Below are 9,963 nucleotides of genomic sequence, written 5' to 3'. Positions count from 1 at the left end.
TCGTTGCAGGGAGTTGGACTGGATGACCTTTAATGGTCCCTTCCAACTCTAAGGACTCTATGATTCTATGAACTGGACACAGCACTCCAGGTGCAGCCTCATTGATGCTGAGAAGAGCTAAGCAGACCTGCTGGCGATACTTTACCTAACGCAGCCAAGAATGCCATTAGCGTTCTCAGTGGGCAGGGCATATCACTGAGTTACATTCAACTTGGTGTCTGTCAGGACTCCTAGGTTCTTTTCTTCCAAGCTGCTTTCTAGTTAGGGCACCCCTCAGAAATACTAGTGCCTGCGGTTGATCCACCCCAGGAATAGGACTTTGCATTTCTTGCTGAACTTTATGAGGTTATTGTCAGCCCGTTTCCCCAGTGCACTGAAGACCCTCTGGATGGCAGTATGACCCTCTGTTAAGTACGGCTTTCCACAAGTTCCCTGTCTCCTGTGAATACAGAGGGTGTACTCTAACCCTATCACCTCAATCACCAAAGATGTTAAGCAGGAGTGGACCCAGTGTTGATCCCTGGGGTACTTTACTCATTGCTGGCTTCCAACTAGACTTTGCAGTACTGGCCATTGCCCTCCGGGTCCAACCGTTCAGCCAGTTATCAGCCCCCCTCACTGTCTGCCCATTCAGCCCATACTTCAGCAGTTTCCCTATGGGGAACAGCATAAAAGAATCAGAGAACCACCAAGGTTGGAAAAGACCTCAAAGATCATCCAGTCCAACTGTCCACTTATCACCAGTATTTCCTGCGAAACCATGTCCATCAGTAAAGCATCACAGAGTCACCAAGGTTGGAAAAGACCCCTAAGGTCTTACTGAAGCCCAGGAAGGCAATATGTATTGCTCTCCTTTCGTCCATTAAGTTGGTCATTTCATAGAATCCTGACTCCACAAGGATCACTGAGTCTAAACCATGGGTCCGCACAGAACCACACACAATTCAAATATCTGAGAATGTTGTCCAGATGCTTCTTGAACTGTGGCAGCTTGGTGATGTGACCACTTCCCTGGGGAGCCTGTTCCATGAAGATCCTGCTCCTAATATCAAACCTGAACCTCTGCTAACACAGCCCCGTGCCATCCCACTGGGTCCTGTTGCTGTCCCGAGGGAGCAGAGCCCAGCACTGTTCCTGTGAAGAGCTGCAGCTGCCATGAGGCCTTCCCTCAGCCTCGTGCTCTGGGCTGAACACACCATGGGACCTTTGAAAGGTCTCTCTGCCCTCAAGAGAGCCAACAACTCCTCCTAATTTAGTACTGTCCCCAAATTCAGTGCGTCTTTTAGTACTCCTCCCAGTTGCCACAGTCGACCAAGTTAACCTCGCCATCGGCTCTGCCAGCCCTCTCACCACTAGAGGGTGCATCCCATCCAGGCCCACGGAGTTAGAAATGTCCAGTTTTCTTAAGTACGTATCTTGCTTTTGTGAGATGTATTGGAAAATGCATTCAAATGTATTGTAAAATACACTGAAAATAATCTTTTGTTAGGGTCCAATAGCTTACAGCATTCATCAGTTATATGAGGTACTCATGGATTTGTCAGTATGTTATTACCCGAGAAAACAAGAAAGCACTGAAACCTAACGTTTTAGAGACAGATGCAGAGAATGACAGTCTAAATTTCCCAGTACTCCATCATGGCAAAATGAACTTCAAAATGCATGTAAGGATGGGGTCATGCTGTGACAGATGAGTCAGTTTTTGTGCTGAAACTCTGCAGCATACACGTCCAACCTGCTAGTTTTATGTTTCTGTTGCTGATATTCTTATACATATTTTAATTAAAAGCATATATAAAAAGAAGTTTTGATACTTATCGTGTATTACATCTTATATTATATATTTTACATGTGGCCCTTTATGTGCAGCCCAGGACAATTCCTCTTCGCTCCATGAGGCCCAGGCAAGCCAGAATGTTGGACGCCCTTTTTCTACTGCATGCAGTGATTTGCAAGTGCCGTGTGAGTTTGATCATGTTAGCTTTCATACTAGAAACTTAGCTAAACCAAAGAAAGACTGTGTTTGTCTGTGTGTGTGTGAGCTCTACACCTGAAGTAATCTGAATGGAAGCTCCCTACTGCAGCAGCCAGCTGCTGCAGGCTATGCAGCGCCTTAAGGATTAGTGTCCTGCTATTCATTTTGGTCTTTTCAGAGTGACAAGCAGAGTAATACTTTAGCTGCAGAGCTTTGGCAGGCATACTGTGGGCATTACTCACCACACACCTTTGTCAGGACGTCAGATTAAAGCACACCCAACCAGTGGATAAACCCAGATTTCTTTGCAGCGTGTAACTCATTCCAGTAGTTCACATTTTGTCCCAAGATAATAAAAGTGTCAGTACTCCTTTTCTGCTAATTAGTGAAGCTATGTTTACAAGGTACTGTCACTCCACTTCCTTCATATTATCTATTTTATTATCTGGTGAACAATATGTGAACTTTCTAACTCTAGAGACCTACAAAAGATGGATTTCCCTGCTAGTTTTCATACATGACAAAGGCTTTTTGCTGGTGCCAGTATGAAATTAGGAGTGGGTGTTCTTTTTTATAATGCAAAGGCATTCATAACAGGAGGCACAATAACAAAACACTTGTTCTCAGGTTGAGTCAACACCAAAGCAGTGCAAAAAGTGTGTCCAAAAAAGAAAAAAAAAAGAAAAGTTTAGGTCTGAAAATGCTGATGTTTTAGGAAGGGAAATACTTCTGCACAAGTATCCTTGTGTTTTGCAAACATTACTTTCGTAGCTAAGCTGATGAAATATAGACCTCAAAGATGAACTGCAAAAGATGCTGGAAGACTGAATGCTCCATCAGCTCCAAGGATGATGCTCCAGCATTCAACATCTGGCTGGCGATCACTTACAACTGCTATTTCTCAGGAGTCAACACATGGCCAGGATTGTTCAACATCTCCACCAACAGAATAGAAGAGCGGATGGAGGACACTGGGGATGGCACCAAACCAGAGGAGCACTGCACGTGCTGGAAGGGAGTGCTGCCCTTCAGAGGATCTCAGCAGGCTGCAGAAACGGGCTCCTGGTAGTCACAGCCCAGTGTCCTGCCCCTGGCTGGGATGAGCCCATAGCGGTGCAGGACGGGAACCACAGACTGTTGAGCTCTGCAGCCCTGGTGGACAGCCAGCACACGTGTTATCCAAGGACTCTGTGGCCTCAGTGGCTGACCAGGGACTGAGTTATCCTTGCAAGCTTATGGAGGCTCTCCCTCTGCTTCTTGATGCTCATCAGGTTGCTTCTAGAATGGAGTCCACTTTGGGAACCTCAGGTTTAAGAGAGGTTTTTCAGAAAACAGTAACAGGTCTTCCCAACAAGAGAAGTGTAAATGTGGGAAAGCATCCAGAGAGATGGTGGGATATCCATGTTTGGAGATATTCAGTACTCAGTGGGAATGTAGGAACCTCATCTGTCTTTGTTGTTAGCCCTGTTGGAGCCAGGTTGGACTGCAGTGGTGCCTTCTGGTCTAAATCATTCTCAGTTCCTTTGATTACATTTTGCAGGACACTTGCAGAATGACTGAAATTCAGACAGATAATTAGTTTTGACTGATCTTATTCTGTTTCTACCAGCTTTGCACTCTCCTTTTGACATTCTTCACTTCTGGGGAAAAAAAAAGGGGGAGGAAAAAAAAACCTTACATGCATTTTAAGAACCTCTATATGGCTGTTTTCTGTGTATAATGTTATGGCACTGTATAGGTCATAACAGAATTCTTAGGATTTATCTCAATGAAGTGTGAATGGAAATTATGTGTTAAAACACAAAAAGCAGCAGCAGAAAAAGGGTAAAAGAATAGTCATTACTGACAGTCGAGAGAACAATAGCAGCAACCACTAAGAAATGAAGCTTCTTACACCATGTCCAGAAGGCCTGTACTCAGGTTAGGCTGGGACTTAACAACAGCAGACGGTATGCAGAGATCCTCTACACAGAGATCAAAAGGAGGTGAAAGAGGTAAAAACTTCACTTTTGTATCCTGGCAGATGTGAAATGAAATTGAAACAAGCACTGCAGTTATACCTGAAGAAAGCCAAAAATGGCAGTTTAGGTTTGGCAAATGGACCCTTCTTCTTAACTAGCAACACACAGGTAATTGCCTGCCTACTTGAATCCTTCTCCTAAACAGATACACAGTGTTGGAGAAGATGCTGTATCAGAGCAACATCTGAGGAAGTATAGGTGGAAATCTTGTGTCCCCACCTGTCTGATACTGCCGGAGGCTGAATAACAAACATTGGGCCATTGAGTTATGCTTCGTTTTTCAATGAAGTGCAAGTCCTACACTTGGTATTCATGTGAGTAAAACCCTGAGTTAAATTAATAATCCTCAGGATTACTGAGAAATTCATTTGTAAGACATGGTTGACACATGTCTGGGAGTTGCAGGCTTTACTCAAACAGAAACAGAAACCCTTTGCACCTCTGAGAGGATGCTGATAACGCTGTAAGGTAGTGGACATCTGTATTAGATCTTACCTGGAACATCTGCCCTCCAGGCTGAAGAATCCTGGTTCCTTCCTTCTCTCCTCAAATGCGTCACGACCACCTCCATGGCCTTGCACTGAGCTCACTCCAGTTTGCCAACACTTGTCTTCACTCCTGATCTGCTGCACACAGGAACTGCAGCTTCTCTAGAAGACAAATGCTCTTCTGGGAGGATATGTTAAGGCTAAGATGGTTCCACCATGCTGTCAGTACTGGCAAAGGTTGCTCCCTGTATTATGCTGTAACGTGTCCTCTCTCATACGAGACTAAAAGATAGAAAGCTGTAAGCCTGCACAGGAATGAGATGCTTGTTCCTTATGCAGGGTGTTATGCCAAGAAAGTGTGGGCAGTGTGGAAGCTTGTGGTCAGCTGGTGAGTGCAGTTTGGGCCTTAACCAAGTCAGAGGTTGGTTAGAGGTAGAAGCCCATCCTGGGTCTCAGGCATCAGCTTCAGCTGGGAGACCAGGCTCTTTCCCTCTTTCCACGTCAGCACTTTTCTTTCTTTTCTTTTTTCTTTTTCTTTTTCGTTTCCTTTTTTTCTTTTTCTTTTTTTTTGTTTTCATTTTCTCTTTCCTTCACTTTCCCTTTTCTCTTTTCCCTTCTCCTTTTCCTTCCCCTTCCCCTTCCCAGAGATCTGCCTGGCTCAGGGAAGTGGCTATTTGCTAGCAGTGTCACCATGTATCTGGTGCTTCCCAGCATAGGCACAAGCTCCTTTCAAAGACTGCTGAGCAATGCTGCAATATCTGCGGTCCTGATCTCTCCCAAGGGTTACTCCTGCCACACCAACAATGTGATCATATCAGGTACAGATCTGCATTACCTTGCCTCTCTCTGTGGCTTCCTGATGGACATTAATACAGCTTAGTTGAGGGCTGAAATGTGCAGAGTCACTAAGAGAGAAAAGCAGAGCTGATCTTGGTGAGGTGAGTCTGCTTAGCACCAGAGAGCACAGGCTTGTTTTTGGGCCTCTGGGAAAGTGCACACATAAAGCCATAGAGTAAGGTGGCAACTCTGGCAATGTCAGCCTTTGAAATTTTGCTGTACCTGATACCTGTTTGTGCAGCTCTTCCTGCTCACCATGGTGCACTGGCAGCTTGCAGGCTCACTGATGGATACAGGCGGTTTTAACCAAACACGTTGATTTCAGCTTTCACCTTATCTTGCTGTGGACAGGTGCACATTGAACTGTCTGTTACGGTCTCTCAGAGGGGTGCAGCTGAAGTTTAAGGGCCTGGAATACCTGCTTCCACAGACACTGCCATCACAGACAGCCTGCTTGCTGGCCTTGGGTCTAAAGCAAGATTTTGCAGTTGTCAGCTGTGCTCTAGGTAAAAAACAGAAGTATGAAGCAGGGAGTGAAAATGAGGTGCAGTAAGCATAAGAGGATATGCCAACATTTCTGGTGTCAGCATGCTGCTGCGGAATAGGTGGATGTGACTGGCTGACCTGGAGTTTGCAAGAAGCTCGCAGAAATGCGTGTCAGAAACCCACAGTTAGCAAGAGCAGAACACAAGGAATTCTCCACCATTTGTTCCTCAGCTGTACTTGTTTAGACAAACCAGACAAAAAGTACCTGATTTAGTCTGAAGAGAGAAGCCAGAGTCCAAGGTAAACATGTATGGGCAGCACTTTTGAGTAGCTTGACTTTCAAGTTTCCTGAGAGCAGTCATGCCCACGGAGTCGGTAATGAGAAGGAATTTGTTTGCTGAAGGATTTCTGGGGCTCAGTGCTTCTTTTCCAGGTGGGGGTATTCAGACAACTGATGAATGAAGCGTTTTCTGTCTGGGACAGTAAATATTTAACTGGAAAGTTTAGAAAGATCTGTGCTTCTGAGTTTTCAAGGCCTCTTCAGGGAAAAAAAAAAGCAAAACCTTAAAAAAAAAACACCTTTTCTGCAGGCAAGAGACAAGAAAGCACAGAAAGGAGGAAAGAGAGTGGGAGACACAGGGAACTCAGAAGAGCTGTGCTCCTCTGCAGCGTGCTGTGGTCCAGCATCATCTTCTTTGCAGCATGTGCAGCAAACCCCATTGCCTCAGCATCTGCAACGCACTGCAGAGCGTTTCTGTTTCCCTGCTCATATTATTCTACCAGCCACAAAATCCCATTAGTCACATGAGATCCAATCACTGAATGTTCAGTGTTTTCATTCCTGAGAAAATCAAACAACGCAAAAAGTGATCAGCTCAGAAATCCCAAATTGGTGATAAAGGGTGCTTTCCACGTGAAAATGTCTTTCTCAGGTTTTCCCAGTGTTGTGCCTAGCAGGTTTTGCACACAGGAGTGGTACCACCAAATCTGACGTGCAAACTTTGCAGTGGCCTGGTTGCCAAGCCACCAGGACACGCTGGGATGGTGCATGTAGAGTCTCAGCATGATGGGCTTTGGGGCTTGGTCCAGGTGATATAGGGTTTTCAGTGGGAACTGGAGTTGCTCTCAAGAGGATGAATGTTGAAACCAGCAACATTCTTCCATTCAGTAAGGATTCGTTTTCTGCTCTTTTCCTGGAAAAGCAGCTCCAGACAAACCCTTCTTTGACTGACCTTACTGCCTAAGAAGAGCTGTGTCTTTCATTGCCTTCTAAGATGAATGAGATAAGTGCTGTGTGCACCTGAGGCTACGGCATGTTTGGTAATCAAGCACAATGGAGAGCCCCCAGAGATCTGTACGCTCCACTGCTGCAACAAACTCAAGGGCCTTCTCCTTTCTGGCACGGTGCACACTCTGTTGCCAGTGAAATGCCTGCTTAGCTGTGCTCTCACAAGGAGGCTGGAATCCACACTTAACCACTCGAGGACTCATCCAAGTGAGTATTGGGAAGGGAAGCACCTGGGGACAAAGTGTTCTCAGGGAGATGTTGCAGTCTGCTGCCCTGAGAGCGGTGCACTTCTTCCAAGATAAGGATCAGCAAGAGGGGTGCTGGAAGGGCAGAAGTGAAAAAGCAGAGATGAGATCTACCAAGGAGATTAGATGGGCTTGCTCTTGGTGTGAGCATTCCTCTGGAGCAGGTCTCTGTCGATCCTGATGGATGGGTGCTGGCTGATTCTCCAGGCTGCTGCTGTAGGATGATTCCTACCTTCTGGGTTGCCAAATGTTGAGTAGCCCTTGATGGAAGGTTCTTACTGAAGGAAGACACTTAGGAGAAAACTATACAAGGAAGTGGTAGCCCAAAGGAAAAAAAAAAAAAAGAAAAAAAGAAAAAAAAAAAAAGAAGGCTTTAATGCAATTGAGGGTATGCACAGCCTGGGAAACTGCAAGAGGTGGAAGTGAAAGGTGTTGGGATTATTTAGGCTGGAGAAAAGAAGATCAGGGGGGTACCAGGCTGCTGCCTAACGGAGCTACAGAGCAGACAGGCAGATTCATCTCACAGGTCCACAGGATTAGGGAAAGAGGCAAAGGGCACAGGTTACAGCAGGGAAAATTCTAGCTGGACATAAGGAGAAGATTCCTTCTCGCAAGAGTGGTGCTGCTCTGCAACAGCCACTAGAGAAGTGGTGGGACCTCTGATCTTGGAGACACTCCAAGATGGATAAGGCAACATGACATACCTTCAGTGAGCCTTGCTTTGAGCAGAATGTTGAGCTGAAGCCATGAGAAACAAACCCTTCAGTGATTCTTCAGGAAGTTCCATAGTGATCCTTCTATGATCCAGTACAGAGAGGGAATGCACCCAAATCTAAGGCCAGCACATGAGAACACTGGCTCCCATGCATGTAAACAAGTTACAGCAGCTGCTGGCCCTCTGTGCCCCATGAACGTAAGACTCATGGCTTGCTGTATGGGAGGTGTCACCCACTCCATGGTAGTGCAGACAGACACACCTCAGCTGACACATTCCGCTAGCTGATCTGGAACCAGCAGGTCATTCTTAGGCCTGTGTAGGGTATGCATGGGCATGCAGAGCCAGACTACACCTACATCCTTCTCAGCACTTCCAAGGACTTGCTAAGGGCTTGTCCTGTGGACAGGAACTCGCTGCACTGTCAGCACAGCTGTGGCTCACAGTGAGCCTCCAGAACAGCTAACCAGATCTGTCTTTCTCCACTGATGTGACAATAATGCCATCAGCTACAACAGTGATAAGATGCATGGGTGCCCATGAAGATAGATCCAGGGCACAGGGGAAATGCATGAATGTAGATTTGCACGTGTCTCGTACTGAGAAGAAAAGTACCCAACATGGTGTTTTGAAGGAAGAGCCTCTTCTTCTCTGTCCTTACCAGCTACCATCCTCTGGCAACTGCTGCAGAATTCTCAGGAAGCAGTTTATCATAGAATCATAGGATGCCATGGGTTGAAAAGGACCACAATGATCCTTGACTTTCAACCCCCTGCTATGGGCAGGGTTGCCAACCACCAGACCAGGCTGCCCAGAGCCACATCCAGCCTGGCCTTGAATGCCTCCAGGGATGGGGCATCCACAGCCTCCTTGGGCAACCTGTTCAGTGCGTCACCACCCTCTGAGTGAAAAACTTCTTCCTAATATCCAACCTAAACCTCCCATGTCCCAGTTTAAAACCGTTCCCCCTTGTCCTATCACTATCCACCCTCGTAAACAGCCTCTCCCCTTCCTGTTTGTATGCTCCCTTCAAGTACTGGAAGGCCACAATGAGGTTTCCCCGGAACCTTCTCTTCTCCAAACTAACCAAGCCCAGTTCCCTCAACCTTTCCTCATAGGAGGAATTATGATTCATAAAGGCGAACAGCTCTTCAGCTATGCCCAACAGCCATGTGTAAAAAGTTTATGTCATCCACGCTAGTGGTGTTTGGTTCCTTTCATGCCACTGACCTTTGGAAGAACAGCCATGTCACTGCCAACTGACTTTGGATAAGATGTGTGCTAGCAGCAATTTCTCCTTGCTCTGCAGAAGGTGGGAGGAGGCGTGCAGGATGCAGGGAAACCAGGGACAGGCAAGACAGAGCAGGAAAGACAGCAGTAAAATGTTGGAAGTGTCCATAGACTTGGGAAGGACTTGATGAGCCTACAGTGGGATACCATGTTGAGGCCTGCATGTGTACAACAAGAAGGGAAAACAAAAATCGGGAAGCCTGGGCAACTCATGGCTGCACTGCAGAGGTAGAAATTGTTGTTGGAGCTAAATGAATGAATGAATGGAAACCGTGTGATAGGCATAAGCTTATGTTCCTCCACTGCCTGGAGCAGGCTTTGAGCCACCTCCAGGCATGGCAAGGATGGTATAGGTAGGCTCTGGGGGGTTATAGTGGATGTTCAACGGTAAACTACAGGGTAAATAGGGCTGTCACTGGCAGTGACACTTACCCTTGAAACTGGTCTCTCAACCAAATCCTGCATCAAATTTCTCAACTATTTTCCAAACTTTCCTTCAAAACTTTACATCTTTTCACAGTGTTTGCCACTTTTGAGAACTCCCCCCTCTCCTTCACCCTAAGCCTTCCCTGGACCTACCTGAACATCTGTTCCTCCCCTTTTCATAGAATCACAGAA

At 46.3% G+C, this 9,963-nt stretch overlaps 1 long non-coding RNA gene across 2 annotated transcripts; it reads right to left on the bottom strand.

The window, feature by feature from the left end:
- Positions 1 to 2,576: 2,576 nt before the first annotated feature.
- LOC112530664 lies at positions 2,577 to 8,876 on the bottom strand. Of its 2 annotated transcripts, none has more exons than XR_003072449.2 (2): positions 4,492 to 8,876; positions 2,577 to 4,035 (listed from the first exon to the last, which is right to left on the bottom strand). It is a non-coding gene; the product is annotated as an uncharacterized LOC112530664 (long non-coding RNA). The 2 variants fall into 2 exon arrangements; XR_003072450.2 differs by having other exon boundaries at positions 2,577 to 3,531.
- Positions 8,877 to 9,963: the final 1,087 nt, after the last annotated feature.

The sequence above is a fragment of the Gallus gallus genome, chromosome Z, assembly GCF_016699485.2.
Source record: "Gallus gallus isolate bGalGal1 chromosome Z, bGalGal1.mat.broiler.GRCg7b, whole genome shotgun sequence".
NCBI classification, from domain to species: Eukaryota; Metazoa; Chordata; class Aves; order Galliformes; family Phasianidae; genus Gallus; species Gallus gallus.
The sequence above is the reverse complement of the archived record's forward strand: the minus strand, read 5'-3'. Positions and strand labels throughout refer to the sequence as shown.